The sequence below is a fragment of the Macaca nemestrina genome, chromosome 16 (assembly GCF_043159975.1).
Source record: "Macaca nemestrina isolate mMacNem1 chromosome 16, mMacNem.hap1, whole genome shotgun sequence".
NCBI lineage: Eukaryota > Metazoa > Chordata > Mammalia > Primates > Cercopithecidae > Macaca > Macaca nemestrina.
The window spans coordinates 9309037-9330774 of NC_092140.1; positions in this window are offsets into that span (position 1 = coordinate 9309037).

Genomic DNA, 21738 nt, shown 5'->3' on the forward strand with positions numbered 1-21738 from the left:
AAAAACTGGTGATTTTAAGCAGCTAATAACTTTGAAGAGACATAAAACCAGTTGTCAAATATTTTGTTCTTGGATATTAAAACAATTTAAAAGTATGACAAAAAAGTTTTACGTATTAATATTGGATAAGATTACTATCTTATAAAGGAATGATCCAGGTGCATACATCATTAATTTATATAAATTAATCAATGCCATAATCATTTTCTTAGCTTTCTTTTTTATATGGATGATGATAATAAAAATATATGAGGTATGAAAATATTTTCTTTTTTATGTCTTGGATCCCTGAAGATCTTGAAATTTTTTAAGGAAACATTTTGCCACATCAAAGCTAGGGTCCTCACATTCTTTACATGGAGGCTCTTGATTCGTAGAAGAAAGTTAAATGAAATTTTGGGAATACTATTCCCTTAAAGGATGCCCTTAGACTCCTATGTATCAAGGCTCCTTCCAGTCAGGGACAATGTCAAAACTGTCTCCATATCCCTCACAACCCTTCACCCCTAATGCCAAACTTTACATGAGATCTGTCCTTCATTACCATCCGCCAGAGGATGAAATTCATCAAGTTCGTTAATATGCATGGGTTTCAGAAAAGAGATGTTCTTGCTCTAGTCTCTCGCACATGCAAATTGCAAATCAAAGAATGCATGACAAAAATAATTTTCAGTGACTTTATTGCTTCTAATCAGACTTAATAAAATACTTTTGTGTAAAATGACACCACCATCACCAAGTGATGTAAGTGCAAAGAGTGAAAAAGAAAGTGATAATTACCAAAATCTCTATAATCATGATTTGAGCCAATAAATACCCCTTAAATTATATTGATCCATGTCAATCTCTGCTTCAAAGCCACAGACTACATTTTAATAGTAATCAAATACCACAATGCCAGTTGTACGTCTGTGTGTGTTACTTTAACAGAGTTATTTCCACATCTGTTTCCTTTTAGTTATTCTGTAAAATAAAATATTAAGTCTGAGTTGGCACCATATTTTTGACTTAGCTACATTTATTTTATACATTTAAGCTCTTGCTTTTGTAAAAGTCATATTTTCTCACATATTTCAGAAAGTGTGTGAAACAATGAACAAATAACAATGTTTGATGTTTGGACTCTAGTATTTTAAAAAGTTGTCTGTTTCACTAAAAAGGGTTACCAAGAAGACATCAGCTATTTCAGCTTGAAAGAAATAAAAGCGATATGCCTCACATTATTCACAGCCAAACCAAACAGGCTACTGTGGTATTCATAAATCCCTCTGAATTAAGTCAAACATGCATAAAATCAGGCTTCTTTTGTGGCAAACATTTCTTCCAGCTGAGCCCAAGAAGAGAATAAAAAGTTATCCAAATATCTATTGTTAAGCTGAGGACAACTTTAAAAAGTAAATGCTATGCCTCTGTTGGAGTCTTCCCGACAATTTCCTAATTTTAATAAATTGTCTGTGAGAGCTGTGATCAACCTTGTTTCCATTCAGAATGAAGAACATCGTTCCAAATGCCATTGCACTAGCTTTAAGTAGTGTCACAGTGTTTGGTGCTTTATTTTGTTTTATTAAGATTCAGGTAACTCACTTTCAAGTAAACAAATGGCACATATTCTCAAAAAAGTCTGGTGTTTTCTTGCAAGGAAAAATTCCAATTTCGTATACTTCTATGGATGAAAGATAAATACATTCTGCAAATACGATATCCATTCCCCAAAATATGGAAAAGACAAACAGTAATTTAAAGCAGTCTACAATGTGATCATTTAAGAAGAAGTTGTATTTTAATTAAATTTCGTATTTCAATTCATTTTGAATTGGATTTAGTATGGAAAGGGAAAGGTTATTTTTAATATAACATTTGGGATCAGAGTCAGTCACAATCACAATCACAAAAACAACAAATATGCAACATATTCATGTTGATCGAGCCTTACGTACATTAAAAATCAACAAGCAATCACCAACTTTCAACTGTAGCTGGGGCAAAGACAGGCCTGATTAATTTTCTGTTTCCAGGTACCCTGCCACCTACCTGAACTCATGGCTTATCTGGTGACACTGATGAAATCTTTCTATTTCCCTAAACCACAGGTGGAGAATAAGTGATAACCCAAATGTAATTTTGGCCAAATCCACTGCATTTAGGATTTGTAGTAGACAGTCCCATCTTTTCAGATGTACAGAACACAGCCAACTCCAAAATCCTTTGCCAACGCACTTACAGGTAATTTCAGAAACTGTGTGCACTCCAATAGAAAAGTTAATCCCAGCCTCATTCATTTTTACTTTAGCCATCAAGATGTTAATTTGAAAGAATTATTTTTCAGTCCCAGGAGCTTGCTTCCATGTTAAGAAATAGCACTTTGCTAAGGTAAGCAACAGGTATCTCTAAAAGTTTTAAATTAAATTTTACATTCTAGTAACCTCGTTTCTACCTTGTGGTTGCCATTCTCTTTACTATTTAATAGGGCTTTGGAAGCAGAGATGTAAAAAATGATTATTACAATATTTATTAAAGTCATCAAGATGATATAGGAACCTTATGAGTTACAAGTATCAAATTTTACGTAATATTGAAAACTCTACTGTGAAATACGCAATGGAGTATGTTTATTCGTAAGTGAAGAAATCCTCTGCTGATGTTACCACTCTTTTTATATAAATGCACTTTGTGTTCTAAGATATATGCTGTTGACCTGCAGTGAAAACTAGTCCTAAAATTCGGAAAAATCCTAAAAGTATCCTAAAAGTTCTAAAATTAAAACTGTATAAATCAATAATGGAAATATAAACTTGAACTATGAGAAAAATAAATGTTTGACTCAGTGTCAAAATCCCAGTGAAAATTACTCCAGATGAAGTCTTATGTGGTTCTTGCTGTCCTGGGATGAATACTGTGAAACTCCTTCCCATTACAGAATGCTATAAATTGGCTTAACATGCAATGGTACCTTCAGATTTCCCTCCTTGACTAATGCATTTAAAGGACTGAATAATACAATTAAAGGACCATTTATTAAACAATTAATATATGAAATGTATAGAGGACGAAACAAGGAAAATAATGAACTGGTAAACCCATCTTCTGAAAATGTGTAACTTAAGGATGGAGACAAACGCACAAGTTACTCTAATAAAAGAAATAGTTCTAAGTGGCGAGTAAAGTTTCAGTCAAAGCCTATTTTCAGCACACGTAGTTAAATTTTATTCCCTTTTTGCAATAGATGTATTTGAGTCCCTACAAATAGGGAGCACTTAAATAACAAATTTAAAAGGAGGTCAGCACACCTTAGTGGGCGGGGGAGAAGTGGGTTTTACAGTTCTTAAAACTGTCCTTCACTCTCTTTGTATTCATCTCACTCACCCACAAGATTCAATCCCCAGTGCCTTGGAATGGCTTGGTGTATATTTTATTGATTACTTATCAAATTTATTAAGGAAGTCATATTGTAAAGAAACTGAAGGGTACAATTTAAATATTCTAGAAGACAAAATTTATTGGGCTAAGAGTTCATTCTTAGGTGTTAGAGAAGGCTCTGAAAAATCAGGGCCATTGAAATATATTTCAGTGTTTGGAACTAATTCTGAACAGAATGAGTAGCAATCAGAGGATTTTAATCAGTGTTTATGTCATAAACACATATACATTTGGAACTTAAGTCCTGATACAGTAGATTAGAGGATTCAGGAAAAGAAACTAGAAATAAACAGTTCACTTATGAAGGAATTGCAATCATTTACAGGTGTCCGGAGCCAGGGCAGTGGCAAAAGGTAGCAGGTCACTCACAGTAGAGGATCTTGAGCCACTCAGTCCTCTAGGAAAACAGCAAAGCTGGAGCGTTGAACAGGAGAGTAAGTTTGCGTTAGGAAATGCTGAGTGTGATAGACTGGATTAGAGGTTTTGGGAAATGAGGTCTAGAGTAAGTTTGCATGTCCATACAATACATTTTATTCTCAGAAGTGTATAAATGGTGGTTTAAAAACATGGACGTGTACCTAATGTTTTGAAAGTGGTGGGGCAAGGTTGTACAAAAAATCAAGGCAAAGAAGGAAATCTGAAGAATATATTTTATGGGCAGGACCTTAATATATATAGTCATGAGTCACTTAAGGATAAGGATATGTCCTGAGAAATACATCCTTAGGCAATTTCATTCTTATGTGAGCATCGTGGAGTAGACTCACGTGAACCTAGATGGGAGCCTACTACACACCTAGGCCATTGATGTATCTGATTGCTTCTACGCTGCAAACCTGTACAGCATGTTACTGCACTGAATACAGCAGGTAATCATAAGACAATGATGAGTGTTTGTGTATCAAACATATATAAATATAAAAAGGTAAAGTTAAAATGCAGTGTAAAGGAATAAAAAAATGAGACCTCTGTATAAGGTACATACCATGAAAAGAGCTTGTGAGGCTGGAAGTTGCTCTGGATGAATCAGTGAGTGAGTGGTGTGAGAATGTGAAGGCCTAGGACATTATCGTACACTATTGTAGATGTTATAAACACTGTATACTTAGACTACACATTATTTTTTAAATGTTCTTTCTTAAATAAAAACTAACTTTAGCTTACTGTAACATTTTTACTTTAAAAACTTTTTAGCTTTTGACTTTTTTGTAATAACATGTAGCTTTAAACATGCATTGTACAGCTGCACAAAAATGTTTTATTTCTTTACATCCTCATTCTATAAGCTCTATTCTATTTTTCACTTTTTTATTTTTTCTGTTTAGCTTTTAAATTTTATTGTTAAAAACGAATAAGCTTACCTACACCACTAGTTATTTTTCAAATATGAACTGTACATTTTCATATCTGCAACTTCACATATCTTATTTTCTTTTTCTTCTACCCTAAATGTCCTCCTTCCAATAACCATATAGATATCCTTTGTATTCCCAAAGACCTAATCAAGGGCTGCCTTCTCTGAGTGTGCTAAATTTTCTGGCTTTACTAAAGATAGAGAAATAAAATCTAAAAGACTAACTTTTTCCCCACATAGTACCCACTTGATAAATCCTTATAGGATTAATGCAAAATATCACTCATGATTAACTACCCTGAAACCACAAGATAGCCATCTATGAAGCCGTGGACTCTAGAATATTTGTATAAATGAATATTTTTTTAAATACATTAAAATAATAATATATCCTTTTTCAGGGCATCTGGAAGGAAAAAAAAAAAACAAGTATAATGAACAGTCACTATACAACTTTCCATATAAATAAAAGCTGTCATATTTTTCATTTTAAGTTTAAATTTATTTTAAAAGGAAAAGCAAAGGAAATTGGGTTGAAAAACTTGTTTAAAATATGCCTTCCAAGGCCACCCACCCAATATTCTAACCTTTAACTGACTAATTAGGTCCACTTGCTTTATGAGACATGTGCTTAAAGAACTAGGATACTTCTTAATAGTATAGCCAGGAAAAACAACAGAAGTAGAAAAATATTTTTATAGTTGAATAACTTGGCACTAGTTTTCCTGCAACTGAGAACACATTTTGACTATCCTTTGTGAGTGTTTGGAAAGACAAAAAGAATGAAGATTCACAAAAAAGTTTTAGGAAACTGTTTTAAAGAATTTGTACGTCAGCACAGAAATGGAAGTACTCCCTTTACTGATAATTTAAATAATCAATCATATACAACCTTATTTAAAAAAGGAACAATGAATCCTGAGGGAGGTATAATGTAGCATGAAATTAAAACTAGGTTGACTCAACTGACATTAAATTTGATTGAAGAAAAACTTCTCTCAAAAGATCACCTGCCCTTTCAATCCTAAAATCAATTTATGGGTCAAATGAATTAGTCATATTAGTAGAAGGCTTCCACGGCAGGGAGAATCCACAATCTCTGATATGACCCTCAAGCACATTTATTTACTTGTATTGAATTAAAAGTTAAAAGACTATGATTGATTATTATAATATTTCAAGCCCTTGGTACCTAATATTGAAATTATGCTGTATTTTAATTAAGTTTAAAATTATTATGGATTTTATTGATGACTGACAATTTATAGATGTTGGCCAAATCATTGAGAGAGATCAGGATGACGAGATTTAAATTTTAATTTAGTCTTTCTCTTTAAAATAACATCTAACTCTAAGCAACATAGAAAATAAGGACAATATACTCTATTTGTGTTCTGAAAGCAATACACACACATGCACAAATAAACGTGTAAACACTTATATGTATATGAAAAAGAGAGAGAGAGAGAAGGCTTATAGAGAATTTGAATCCGCATTTTGAAAGTGATTTTTTTTAAACTAGATTGAGATGATCACTCCATATGGAGTTTAATTTGAGTTCTCTGTAAATGCTTGAGAAATGGTCTCTATCCCTACATGAACAATCACTGGTGGTGGCACCGCACGACACCTTGCGAAGAGAAGTTGATCATGTTGATCATGTGGAGTGGAGTGCTGTGTGGAGTGCAGCGTTCAATCAGTGTTGTGTGGAGTGCAGTGTCATATGCAGTGGAGTGGCCAGGCAGTGCTACCAGCCTCGGTGGGGTCTCAGAGTAGACCTGCGGTGGCAGCCTAGGTAGGGTCTCAGAGTAGACCAATGGTGGCAGGACAAATGCAGTCAGCATTGATTTGTGAACACATAAGAGATAATTCTGGAGCACCCTAAAGGGGGAGTGGAATGTGGACAAGGGTGCTGAAGCCCATTAGTTATGCAGATAGGAGTTGTGGGGCTTGGATCATCGAATGTTATTAATGTCCACTGACTGATGTGTGCTAGAAACATATGCATTGCTTTAGCATGCATGTCCCTAAAGGAAGAAGTGAAAATCCTACATGAGAATACATTAAATTAAAACTGCTTGGAATCCAGAAGAACATCTGGACTGAATCAGAACAGATACCCCTCCCTGAGCTACTTTGATAAAGGATTACCATCATGATCTTAGTGATGAGAACCTTGAAATCAGTACTCCAATTCAAAACCCATCAGCTTTGCACTTGGGTGTGGTAGAAAATAGTATATATATATATATATAGCCCCTCCAACTGTTTAGATTCATGTATTCTTAACAAAATCTTCCATCATTGTCAAAAAGTTACAATGAATGAACCCTGTATGGAAACATAGTAAGGTATGCAAATTAGATGCAAAGAATGTGACTTTAAAGTCTTTGGTGCTCAGAATAAACAAAAACAGAAACAAGCAAATCTTATAAAAGTCAACTCTGAGGTGATGTGTTTTTCTTTTTTTTTTTCCTGTGTCTAATGAGTTGAATTGTGTCTCACCCAAATCTGTGCCCACCCAGAACCTCAGAAGATGACCTTATTTGGAGATAAATTATTTGCAGATCTGACTAGTGTAGGATTTGGGATGAAATCATTCTGGATTTAGCATTGGTTCTAAATCAACTGACTGATGTTTCTATAAGAGAAAGAAAGAGAGATTCAAATGCACAGAGCTACAGTGAGAAAAACCATGTGAGGACAGAGGCAGGGATTTCAGTTGTGCTTCCATAGGTCAAAGATTGCTAGGAGCCCCCAAAGCTGGAAGAGGCAAGGAAGGATTCTCTACGAGAGACTTCAGAGAGAGTGTGGCCTTGCCAACACCTTGATTACAGATATTTGGTCCCCAAACTTGTGAAAGAATAAATTTTCATTACAGCAACCCCAGAAAACTAATGCACTGGGCATATCACATATAATTTGGAAAAGGTTAAACTTTCAGAGAAAGCATCTACTCATGGACTACAAATTGTAAAACATACTCTGCATCACAGATAAAATCAGGCAATGCAACAATGAGATATAATAAAGATAAAATGTCCTTCCATGTTCTGTACTTTCCATGCTCAATTCGATTTACATTTAAAAACCATTACTCACTGAGGGTAAGTTTAACCATAGAAAATTCTGGAATTTGTGGGCAAAAGATATAAAATGAACATCATAGTGTTTGTATCCTTTTTGTTTTCGCCGAGACACCCTAATATTTGGATGCTCTTAGCCAGTTCCTGCTGCTATAACTAAGTCCTTTAGACTGGATGATTTATAAACCATGGAAACTCATTTCTCCTAATTCTGGAGGCTGGGAAATACAAAATCAAAACACTGGCAGATTAGGTATTTGGTAAGGGCTGGCTGGCTGCTTCCAAGATGGAGCCTCGTTGCTGACTCGTCCAGTGGTGAAGAATGTTCTGTCCTTACATGGTGGAAGGGACGCAGGGGCAGGCAGCTCTCCGAAACCTCCTTCATAAGCTATTTATCATATTCATGAGCGTGAGGCCTTCATGACTTAATCATGTTCCCAAAGCCTTCACCTCATCATAACATCACAACAGGGATTCAATTTCAACCGGAATGTTGGAGGGTCACAAACATTCAAAGTATAGCAGATGTCATAAACATTATCACCATTTTGACAGAAAGGGAGTATGAAAAAATATTTCAGGGCGAGCCAAGATGGCTGAAGAGCAAACAGCCCAGCCCTACAGCTCCCACGGAGGACAAAAACGCCCTGTGAATTCTGCCTCTTCAACGGAGGTACCGAAGTTCTCTCATGGGGACTAACGAGGCAGTTGTCGTGACCCAGGCAGAGGAGGAGAAGCGGGTGGGGTGAGCGCCCACCCGGGAGATGCACAGGGCAAAGGGAGCTTTCTCCCCCAGCCAAGGGAGGCAGTGAGGGCTTGTACTACCCGGGCCCCATCCTTCCCCTTCCACGCCAAAATGGCGCTTTTTCCACAGATCCTTGCAACCTGCTGATCAGGAGGTCCCCACGTGAGTACAAGGCCACCGGGGCCTTGGTTCTCAAGCACAGAGCTGCGAAGACACTCAGCGGCTGCTGGGGTGGGCAGCCATCGGAGCAGACGCTGAAACACAGGAGTATCTGCATCCTGCGCTCTGGGAACTCCTGTGAGGCAGGAGATCCGTCCACTTCCGTGGGAACAGGGCTGAAGCCAGGGAGCCACGCGGCCTTGCTCTCATGGATCCCCACACGCTGAAACCTACTTACCTGGAATCCCCACTGGCCACCACAGCAGGCTGCAGACTTCTTTTTTTTTTTTTTTTTTTATGAGGGAGATGCTTTTAGTATTCCTATTTTTTTTTTAATTTATTTATTATTATTATACTTTAAGTTGTAGGGTACATCTGCATAACGTGCAGGTTTGTTACATATGTATACTTGTGCCTTGTTGGTGTGCTGCACCCATCAACTCGTCATTTACATCAGGTATAACTCCCAATGCAATCCCTCCCCCCTCCCCCCTCCCCTCTCCCCATGATAGGCCCCGGTGTGTGATGTTCCCCTTCCTGAGTCCAAGTGATCTCATTGTTCAGTTCCCACCTATGAGTGAGAACATGCGGTGTTTGGTTTTCTGTTCTTGTGATAGTTTGCTAAGAATGATGGTTTCCAGCTGCATCCATGTCCCTACAAAGGACACAAACTCATCCTTTTGGATGGCTGCATAGTATTCCATGGTGTATATGTGCCACATTTTCTTAATCCAATCTGTCACTGATGGACATTTGGGTTGATTCCAAGTCTTTACTATTGTGAATAGTGCCGCAATAAACATACGTGTGCATGTGTCTTTATAGCAGCATAATTTATAATCCTTTGGGTATATACCCAGTAATGGGATGGCTGGGTCATATGGTACATCTAGTTCTAGATCCTTGAGGAATCGCCATACTGTTTTCCATAATGGTTGAACTAGTTTACAATCCCACCAACAGTGTAAAAGTGTTCCTATTTCTCCACATCCTCTCCAGCACCTGTTGTTTCCTGACTTTTTAATGATCGCCATTCTAACTGGTGTGAGATGGTATCTCATTGTGGTTTTGATTTGCATTTCTCTGATGGCCAGTGATGATGAGCATTTTTTCATGTGTCTGTTGGCTGTATGAATGTCTTCTTTTGAGAAATGTCTGTTCATCTCCTTTGCCCACTTTTTGATGGGGTTGTTTGTTTTTTTCTTGTAAATTTGTTTGAGTTCTTTGTAGGTTCTGGATATTAGCCCTTTGTCAGATGAGTAGATTGCAAAAATTTTCTCCCATTCTGTAGGTTGCCTGTTCACTCTGATGGTAGTTTCTTTTGCTGTGCAGAAGCTCTTTAGTTTAATGAGATCCCATTTGTCAATTTTGGCTTTTGCTGCCGTTGCTTTTGGTGTTTTAGACATGAAGTCTTTGCCCATGCCTATGTCCTGAATGGTACTACCTAGGTTTTCCTCTAGGATTTTTATGGTATTAGGTCTAACATTTAAGTCTCTAATCCATCTTGAATTAATTTTCGTATAAGGAGTAAGGAAAGGATCCAGTTTCAGCTTTCTACTTATGGCTAGCCAATTTTCCCAGCACCATTTATTAAATAGGGAATCCTTTCCCCATTTCTTGTTTCTCTCAGGTTTGTCAAAGATCAGATGGCTGTAGATGTGTGGCATTATTTCTGAGGACTCTGTTCTGTTCCATTGGTCTGTATCTCTGTTTTGGTACCAGTACCATGCTGTTTTGGTTACTGTAGTCTTGTAGTATAGTTTGAAGTCAGGTAGCGTGATGCCTCCAGCTTTGTTCTCTTGACTTAGGATTGTCTTGGAGATGCGGGCTCTTTTTTGGTTCCATATGAACTTTAAAGCAGTTTTTTCCAATTCTGTGAAGAAACTCGTTGGTAGCTTGATGGGGATGGCATTGAATCTATAAATTACCTTGGGCAGTATGGCCATTTTCACGATATTGATTCTTCCTATCCATGAGCATGGTATGTTCTTCCATTTGTTTGTGTCCTCTTTGATTTCACTGAGCAGTGGTTTGTAGTTCTCCTTGAAGAGGTCCTTTACATCCCTTGTAAGTTGGATTCCTAGGTATTTGATTCTCTTTGAAGCAATTGTGAATGGAAGTTCATTCCTGATTTGGCTCTCTGTTTGTCTGTTACTGGTGTATAAGAATGCTTGTGATTTTTGCACATTAATTTTGTATCCTGAGACTTTGCTGAAGTTGCTTATCAGCTTAAGGAGATTTTGGGCTGAGACAATGGGGTTTTCTAAATATACAATCATGTCATCTGCAAACAGGGACAATTTGACTTCTTCTTTTCCTAACTGAATACCCTTGATTTCTTTCTCTTGCCTGATTGCCCTAGCCAGAACTTCCAACACTATGTTGAATAGGAGTGGTGAGAGAGGGCATCCCTGTCTTGTGCCAGTTTTCAAAGGGAATTTTTCCAGTTTTTGCCCATTCAGTATGATATTGGCTGTGGGTTTGTCATAAATAGCTCTTATTATTTTGAGGTACGTTCCATCAACACCGAATTTATTGAGCATTTTTAGCATGAAGGGCTGTTGAATTTTGTCAAAAGCCTTTTCTGCATCTATTGAGATAATCATGTGGTTCTTGTCTTTGGTTCTGTTTATATGCTGGATTATGTTTATTGATTTGCGAATGTTGAACCAGCCTTGCATCCCAGGGATGAAACCCACTTGATCATGGTGGATAAGCTTTTTGATGTGTTGCTGAATCCGGTTTGCCAGTACTTTATTGAGGATTTTTGCATCGATGTTCATAAGGGATATTGGTCTAAAATTCTCTTTTTTTGTTGTGTCTCTGCCAGGCTTTGGTATCAGGATGATGTTGGCCTCATAAAATGAGTTAGGGAGGATTCCCTCTTTTGCTATTGATTGGAATAGTTTCAGAAGGAATGGTACCAACTCCTCCTTGTACCTCTGGTAGAATTCAGCTGTGAATCCATCTGGTCCTGGACTTTTTTTGGTTTGTAGGCTATTAATTATTGCCTCAATTTCAGAGCCTGCTATTGGTCTATTCAGGGATTCAACTTCTTCCTGGTTTAGTCCAGGAAATTATCCATTTCTTCTAGATTTTCCAGTTTATTTGCGTAGAGGTGTTTATAGTATTCTCTGATGGTAGTTTGTATTTCTGTGGGGTCGGTGGTGATATCCCCTTTATCATTTTTAATTGCGTCGATTTGATTCTTCTCTCTTTTCTTCTTTATTAGTCTTGCTAGTGGTCTGTCAATTTTGTTGATCTTTGCAAAAAACCAACTCCTGGATTCATTGATTTTTTGGAGGGTTTTTTGTGTCTCTATCTCCTTCAATTCTGCTCTGATCTTAGTTATTTCTAGCCTTCTGCTAGCTTTCGAATGTGTTTGCTCTTGCTTCTCTAGTTCTTTTAATTGCAATGTTAGAGTGTCAATTTTAGATCTTTCCTGCTTTCTCTTGTGGGCATTTAGTGCTATAAATTTCCCTCTACACACTGCTTTAAATGTGTCCCAGAGATTCTGGTATGTTGTATCTTTGTTCTCATTAGTTTCAAAGAACATCTTTATTTCTGCCTTCATTTCGTGATGTACCCAGTAGTCATTCAGGAGCAGGTTGTTCAGTTTCCATGTAGTTGAGTGGTTTTGATTGACTTTCTTAGTCCTGAGTTCTAGTTTGATTGCACTGTGGTCTGAGAGACAGTTTGTTATAATTTCTGTTCTTGTACATTTGCTGAGGAGTGCTTTACTTCCAATTACGTGGTCAATTTTGGAGTAAGTACGATGTGGTGCTGAGAAGAATGTATATTCTGTTGATTTGGGGTGGAGAGTTCTATAGATGTCTATTAGGTCTGCTTGCTGCAGAGATGAGTTCAATTCCTGGATATCCTTGTTAACTTTCTGTCTCGTTGATCTGTCTAATGTTGACAGTGGAGTGTTGAAGTCTCCCATTATTATTGTATGGGAGTCTAAGTCTCTTTGTAAGTCTCTAAGGACTTGCTTGATGAATCTGGGTGCTCCTGTATTGGGTGCATATATATTTAGGATAGTTAGCTCTTCCTGTTGAATTGATCCCTTTACCATTATGTAATGGCCTTCTTTGTCTCTTTTGATCTTTGATGGTTTAAAGTCTGTTTTATCAGAGACTAGTATTGCAACCCCCGCTTTTTTTGTTCTCCATTTGCTTGGTAAATCTTCCTCCATCCCTTTATTTTGAGCCTATGTATGTCTCTGTGTGTGAGATGGGTCTCCAGAATACAGCAGACTGATGGGTCTTGACTCTTTATCCAGTTTGCCAGTCTGTGTCTTTTAATTGGAGCATTTAGTCCATTTACATTTAAGGTTAAGATTGTTATGTGTGAACTTGATCCTGCCATTATGATATTAACTGGTTATTTTGCTCGTTAGTTGATGCAGTTTCTTCCTTGCCTCGATGGTCTTTACATTTTGGCATGTTTTTGCAATGGCTGGTACCGGTTGTTCCTTTCCATGTTTAGTGCTTCCTTCAGGGTCTCTTGTAAGGCAGGCCTAGTGGTGACAAAATCTCTAAGCATTTGCTTATCTGTAAAGGATTTTATTTCTCCTTCACTTATGAAACTTAGTTTGGCTGGATATGAAATTCTGGGTTTAAAATTCTTTTCTTTAAGAATGTTGAATATTGGCCCCCACTCTCTTCTGGCTTGGAGAGTTTCTGCTGAGAGATCTGCTGTTAGTCTGATGGGCTTCCCTTTGTGGGTAACCCGACCATTCTCTCTGGCTGCCCTTAAGATTTTTTCCTTCATTTCAACTTTGGTGAATCTGGCAATTATGTGTCTTGGAGTTGCTCTTCTCGAGGAGTATCTTTGTGGCGTTCTCTGTATTTCCTGGATTTGAATGTTGGCCTGCCCTACTAGGTTGGGGAAGTTCTCCTGGATGATATCCTGAAGAGTGTTTTCCAACTTGGTTCCATCTTCCCCCTCACTTTCAGGCACCCCAATCAGACGTAGATTTGGTCTTTTTACATAATCCCATACTTCTTGCAGGCTTTGTTCATTTCTTTTTCTTCTTTTTTCTTTTGGTTTCTCTTCTCACTTCATTTCATTCATTTGATCCTCAATCGCTGATACTCTTTCTTCCAGTTGATCGAGTCGGTTACTGAAGCTTGTGCATTTGTCACGTATTTCTCGTGTCATGGTTTTCATCTCTTTCATTTCGTTTAGGACCTTCTCTGCATTAATTACTCTAGCCATCAATTCTTCCACTTTTTTTTCAAGATTTTTAGTTTCTTTGCGCTGGGTACGTAATTCCTCCTTTAGCTCTGAGAAATTTGATGGACTGAAGCCTTCTTCTCTCATCTCGTCAAAGTCATTCTCCGTCCAGCTTTGATCCGTTGCTGGCGATGAGCTGCGCTCCTTTGCCGGGGGAGATGCGCTCTTATTTTTTGAATTTCCAGCTTTTCTGCCCTGCTTTTTCCCCATCTTTGTGGTTTTATCTGCCTCTGGTCTTTGATGATGGTGATGTACTGATGGGGTTTTGTTGTAGGTGTCCTTCCTGTTTGATAGTTTTCCTTCTAACAGTCAGGACCCTTAGCTGTAGGTCTGTTGGAGGTTGCTTGAGGTCCACTCCAGACCCTGTTTGCCTGGGTATCAGCAGCAGATGCTGCAGAAGGTAGAATATTTCTGAACAGCAAGTGTACCTGTCTGATTCTTGCTTTGGAAGCTTTCTCTCAGGGGTGTACTCCACCCTGTGAGGTGTGGGGTGTCAGACTGCCCCTAGTGGGGGAGTCTCCCAGTTAGGCTGCTCAGGGGTCAGGGACCCACTTGATCAGGGAGTCTGTCCCTTCTCAGATCTCAACCTCCGTGTTGGGAGATCCACTGCTCTCTTCAAAGCTGTCAGACAGAGTCGTTTGCATCTGCAGAGTTTTCTGCTGTGTTTGTTATTGTTTACTGTGCCCTGTCCCCAGAGGTGGAGTCTACAGAGACAGGCAGGTTTCCTTGAGCTGCTGTGAGCTCCACCCAGTTCCAGCTTCCCAGCAGCTTTGTTTACCTACTTAAGCCTCAGCAATGGTGGGCACCCTCCCCCAGCCTCCCTGCTGCCTTGCCGGTAGATCACAGACTGCCCTGCTAGCAATGAGGGAGGCTCCGTGGGTGTGGGACCCTCCCAGCCAAGTGTGGGATATGATCTCCTGGTGTGCCTGTTTGCTTAAAGCGCAGTATTGGGGTGGGAGTTACCCGATTTTCCAGGTGTTGTGTGTCTCCATTCCCCTGGCTAGGAAAAGGGATTCCCTTCCCCCTTGCGCTTCCCAGGTGAGGCGATGCCTCGCCTTGCTTCAGCTCTCGTTGGTCGGGCTGCAGCAGCTGACCAGCACCGATCGACCGGCACTCCCCAGTGAGATGAACCCAGTACCTCAGTTGAAAATGCAGAAATCACCGGTCTTCTGTGTGGCTCGCGCTGGGAGTTGGAGACTGGAGCTGTTCCTATTCGGCCATCTTGCTCCGCCCCTGCAGACTTCTTAAGAACACCGAGTTCTGGGGTGGGGGAGAGAAGGCCACCTCACTGCGGCTCCAGCCCGTGTGTTTCCCTGACTGAGCGGTCTGCACCGGGAACAGTTCCCCACAGCGCAGCGCAGCGGCCTGGGGGTGCAGCTCCAGGCCAGACTGCTGCTTTAATAAAGCAGGACCTTGATGATCCGCCCTGCCTCATCAGGCAGGGACTGTCTGTGGGAAAGTCAGCATCCCCAGACAGAGGTTTATGGACAGAACGCTCATATCCCTGATCAGAGAGGAGTCCCTGGAGGGAGGGGTGGCTGTGGTATGGTGGATCAGCAGTCAGTCTTTTCTGTCTGCCGCCTCTGGAGAGTCAGGGCAGCCAGGGGGAGGGTGCAACACACCCATTCTGCCAAGAGGAAGCCAGACTGCTTATTTAAGTAGGTCTCTTTGTCTGCTCCTCCTGAATGGGTGAGACCTTCCAATAGGACTCTCCAGATACCTCATACAGGAGCGTTCCCGCCAGCATAAGGTTGGTGTCCCTGGGAAGGAGCAGGCTGCCGTTTTTACTGGTCTGCAGCCTCTACTGGTGATACTTCCAGAGGCCAGAGGGAACCAGGTGAATAGGGTCTGTAATAGACCCCCAGCAAGCTGCAGCAGCCCTATGGAAGAGGGGCCTGACTGCCAGAAGAAAAACAGAAAGCAGCAGTGACAACAACATCAATGAAAAAGACTCCACAGAAACCCCATCCAAAGGTCAGCAGCCTCAAATATCAAAGGTAGATAAGCCCATGAATATGAGAAAGAATCAACACAAAAATGCTGAGAACTCAAAAAGCCAGAGTGCCTCTTCTCCTTCAAATGATCACAACACGTCTCTAGCAAGGGCACAGAACTGAGCTGAGGCTGAGATGGCTGAACTGGCAGAAGTAGGCTTCAGAAGATGGGTAATAGACTTCGCAGAGCTAATGGATTATGTTCTAACTTACTGCTAAGAAGCTAAGAACCATGATAAAACATTACAGGAGCTGTTAACCAGAATAACCAGTTTTAAGAGAAACAAAAATGACCTGATGGAGCTGAAAAACACAAGAACTTCATAATGCAAACACAAGTATCAATAGCTGAATAGACCAAGCGGAAGAAAGGATAGATACCAGAGCTTAAAGTCTATCTTGCTGAATTAGGCAGGCAGAAAAGATTGGAGAAAAAAGAATAAAAAGGAAGGAACAAAACCTGTGAGAACTGTGGGGGATTATGTTAAAAGACTGAACCCACGACTAACAGGAGTACCTGAAAAAGACCCAGAGAATGGAACCAAGTTGGAAAATACACTTCAGGGTATCATTCAGGAGAACTTCCCCAACCTAGCAAGACAGAACATTAAAATTCAGGAAATAGAGAGAATCCCAATAAGATACTCCATGAGAAGATCAACCTCAAGATACGCAATCATCAGATTCTCTAAGGTCAAAATGAAGGAAAAAAAGTTAAGGGCAGCCAGAGAGAAAGGCCAGGTCACCTGTAAAGGGAGGCCCATCAGACTAACAGCAGAATTCTCAGTGGAAACCCCACAAGCCAGAAGAGATTGGGGTCAATATTCAACAATCTTAAAGAAAAAAATTTCCAACCTAGAATTTTTTATCTGGCCAAACTAAGCTTCATAAGCAAAGGAGAAATAAAATATTTTTCAGGCAAACAAGTACTGAGGGAATTTGTCACCACCAGGCCTGCCTTGCAAGAGCTCCTAATGGAAGCACTAAATATGGAAAGGAAAAACCATTACCAGCCACTACACAAATACACTGAAGTACACAGACCAGTGACACTATGAAGCAGCCACATAAACAATTCTGCAAAATAACCAGCTAGCATCATGATGATAAAATCAAATTCACACATAACAATATTAACCTTAAATGTAAATGGGCTAAATACCCCAATTAAAAGACACAGAATGGGGGCTGGGTGCTATGGCTCACGCCTGTAATCCCAGCACTGTGGGAGGCCAAGGTGGGCAGATCACTTGAGGTCAGGAGTTTGAGACCAGCCTGGCCAACATGATAAAACCCCGTCTCTACTAACAATAGAGAAATTCGCCAATCAACCAGGCATGGTGGAAGCACCTGTAATCTCAGCTACTCAGGAGGCCGAAGCAGGAGAATTGTTGGAACCCGGGAGGCAGCGGTTGCAGTGCACCAAGATCTCACCACTGCACTCCAGCCTAGGCGGCAACAAGAGTGAGACTCCATCTCAAAAAGAATAAAGACACAGAATGGCAAGCTGGATAAAATAGTCAAGACTCATCTATGTGCTGTTTCAAGAAACCCATCTCACATGCAAAACACACAGACTCAAAATAAAAGAATGGAGGAAAATTTATCAAGCAAATGGAAAACAGAATAAAAGCAGGAGTTGCAATACTAGTTTCTGACAAAACAGACTTTAAACCAACAGAGCTCGAAAGAGACAAAGGAGGACATTACAAAATAGTAAAGGGGTAAATTTGACATGAAGAGCTAAATATCCTAAATATATGTAGACCTAACACAGGAGCACCCAGATTCATAAAACAAGTTCTTAGAGACCTACAAAGAGAGTTAGACTCCTACACAATAAGAGTGGGAGATTTAACACCCCATTGTCAATATTAACACCCCATCTCAATATTAGATAGAACATTGAGACCGAAAATTAACAAAGACATTCAGGACTTGAACTCAGCTCTGGATGAAATGGACATGATAGATATTATAGAACTCTTCACTCCAAAACAACAGAATATACACTTTTCGCAGGGACAAATGGCACTTACTCTAAAATTGATGACATAATTGGAAGTAAATCACGCCTCAGCAAATGCAAAAGAACCGAAATCATAACAGTCTCTCAGACCACAGCACAATCGAATTAGAATTCAAGATTAAGAAACTCACTAAAACCACACAACAACATGGAAATTGAACAACCTGCTCCTGAAGGACTCCTAGGTAAATAATGAAATTAAGGCAGACATCAAGAAATTCTTTGAAACCAATGAGAACAAAGAGACAATGTACCAGAATCTCGGGGACACAGATAAAGCAGTAGTAAGAGGGAAATGTATAGCACTAAATGCCCACATCAAAATGCTAGAATGATCTGAAGTTGACAAACTAACATTACAACTATAACAACTAGAGAACCAAGAGCAAACAAACCCCGAAGCTAGCAGAAGACAAAAAATAACCAAGATTAGAGCAGAAGAGAAGGAGATAGAAACACACACAAACACACACATGAAAAAAAAATCCCTAAAAAAAAAATTCCAGGAGCTCTTTTTTAAAAAAATAATAAAATAGAATGCTAGGTAGACTAATAAAGAAGAAAAGAGAGAAGAATCAAATAGACACAATAAAAAATGATAAAGAGGATATCACCGCTGACCCTCCAGAAATATAAACAACCATCAGAGAATACCATAAACACCTCTGTACAAATAAATTAGAAGATCTAGAAAAAATGGATAAATTCCTGGATGCACACACCGTACCAAGACTGAACAAGGAAGAAGTTGAATCCCTGAATAGACCAATAACAAATTCTGAAATTGAGACAGTAATAAATAGTCTACCCAACAAAAAAAGTCCAGGACTAGATAGATTTACAGCTGACTTATACTAGAAATACAAACAGGAGCTGCTACCCTTTCTTATGAAACTATCACAAATAATTAAAAAGGAGGGACTCCTCCCTAACTCATTCTATTAGGCCAGCATCATCCTGACACCAAAACCTGACAGAAATACAACAAAAAAAGAAAACTTCAGCCCAATATTCCTGATGAACACTGACGCAAAAATTCTCAACAAAATACTGGCAAACTGAATAGAGCAGCACGCAAAAAAGCTTGTCCATCATGATCAAGTTGACTTTATCCCTAGAATGTAAGATTGGTTCAACATACACAAATCAATAAACATGATTCATCACATAAACAGATCTAAAGACAAAGCCACATGATTGTCTCAATAGATGCAGAAAAGGCCTTTGATAAAATTCAACATTCTTTCATATTAAAAAACTCTCAATAAACTAGGTGTAGAAGGAACATACCTCAATATAATAAGAGCCACTTATGACAAAGCCGCAAACGACAGCATACTGAATGAGCAAAAGTTGGAAGCATTCCCCTTGAAAACCGGCACAAGTCAAAGATGCCCTGTCTCGCCACTCCTATTTACCGCTCAGAAGTTCCAGCCAGAGCAATCAGAAAAGAGAAAGAAATAAAGTGTATTAAAATAGAAAGAAAGAAATTCAAATTGTCTTTGTTTGCAGATGACATGATCCTATATGTAGAAAACCAGATTGTTTCAACCCAAAAGCTTCTTAAGCTGATAAGCAACTTCAACATAGTCTGAGGATACAAAATCAATGTGCAAAAGTCACAAATGTTCCTATATACCAACAACAGGAGAGCCAAATCATGAATGAACTCCCACTCACAATTGCTACAAAGAGAATAAAATACGTAGGAATACAGCTAACAAGGGAAGTGAATGACCTCTTCAAGGAGAAATACAAACCACTGCTCACAGATATCAGAGCGGACACAAACAAATGGAAAACATTCCATGCTCACAAATAAGAAGAATCAATACCATGAAAATGACTACACCTCCCAAAGTAATTTACAGATTCAATGCTATTCCGATGTAACCACCATTGACATTCTTCACAGAATTAGAAGAGACTACTTTAAAATTTATATGGAACCAAAAAAGAGCTTGGGTTAAGACAATACAAAGCAAAAGAACAAAGCTGGAGACATGACACTACAAAACTTCAAATTGCACTACAAGGCTAAATAATTAAAACAGGATGGTACTAGTACAAAACAGACACATAGACCAATGGAACAGAATAGAAAACTCAGAAATAAGACTGCACATCTATAACCATCTGGTCTTTGACAAACCTGACAAAAACAAGCAATGGGGAAAGGATTCCCTATTTAGTAAATGGTGCTGGGAGAACTGGCTAGCTGCATGCAGAAGACTGAAGCAACTCCTTCCTTACATCTTATATAAAAATTAACTCAAGATAGATTAAAGACTTAAATGTAAAACCTAAATCTATAAAAACCCTAGAAGAAAACCTAGGCAATACCATTCAGGACACAGGCACGGGCAAAGGTTTCACAACAAAATCACCAAAAGCAATTGCAACAAAAGCAAAAATTGACAAATGGGATCTAATTAAACTAAAGAGCTTCTGCACAGCAAAAGAAACTATCATCAGAGTGAACAGACAACCCACAGAGTGGGAGAAAATGTTTACAATCTATCCATCTGAAAAGGTCTAATATCAAGAATCTACAAGGAACTTAAACGGATTTGCAAGTAAAAAACAATCCCTTTACAAAGTGTGCAAAGGACCTGAACACACATTTGTCAAAAGAAGACATCCATGTGGCCAACATACATATGAAAAAAACTTCAACAACACTGATAGAGAAATGCAAATCAAAACCACAATGAGATACCATCTCATGCCAGTCAGAATGACGATTATTAATAAGTCAGGAAACAAGAGATGCTAGCGAGGTTGCTGAGAATTAAGAATGCTTTTACACTTTTGGTGGGAGTGTAAATTAGTCCAACCATGTGGAAGATGATGTGGCAATTCCACAAAGATCTCAAACCAGAAATACCATTTGACCCAGCAATCCCATTTGTGAGTATATACCCAAAAGGATATAAATCATTCTATTACGAAAGATACTTGCATGTGTATGTTCACTGCAGCACTTTTCACAATAGCAAAGACATGGAATCAACCCAAATGTCCATCAATGATAGACTGGATAAAGAAAATGTAGTACATATACACCATGGAATACAATGCAGCCATAAAAAGGAACAAGATCATGTTCTTTGCAGGGACATGAATGGAACTAGAAACCATTATCCTAAGCAAACTATCATAGGAACAGAAAACCAAACACCACATGTTCTCACTTATAAATGGGGGCTGAACAATGAGAACACATGAACGCAGGGAGGGTAACAACACACGGTGGGGCCTGTCGGGGCAAAGGGTTGGGGGAGGGAGAGCATTAGGAAAAAATAGCTAATGCATGCTGGTCTCAGCACCTAGGTGATGGGTTGATATGTGCAGCAACCATCACGGCACACATTTACCTGTGTAAGAAACCTGCACATCCTGCACATGTACCCCAGAACTTAAAATAAAAATAAAAATAAAAAAAGAAATTTTGTAGGTTAAAAAAAGAACTTTACTTATTGTGCCATAACGTGGTTTACAATAGATACTTTTTTACCATAAAATAAAATTAGAAAAGATAATTTTTTATTTTAAATAAATACTTTAAACTTTTCAGTACAAATTTTAATGTATAGAAAGGAAAAATGATTTTACTATGTTGATGAACCTATAGTTAGGGAACCACTTCCAAACATATTCATCAGCAATATAAATACAAAAGACTACTAATATACACAATAATGGATTATGAATAC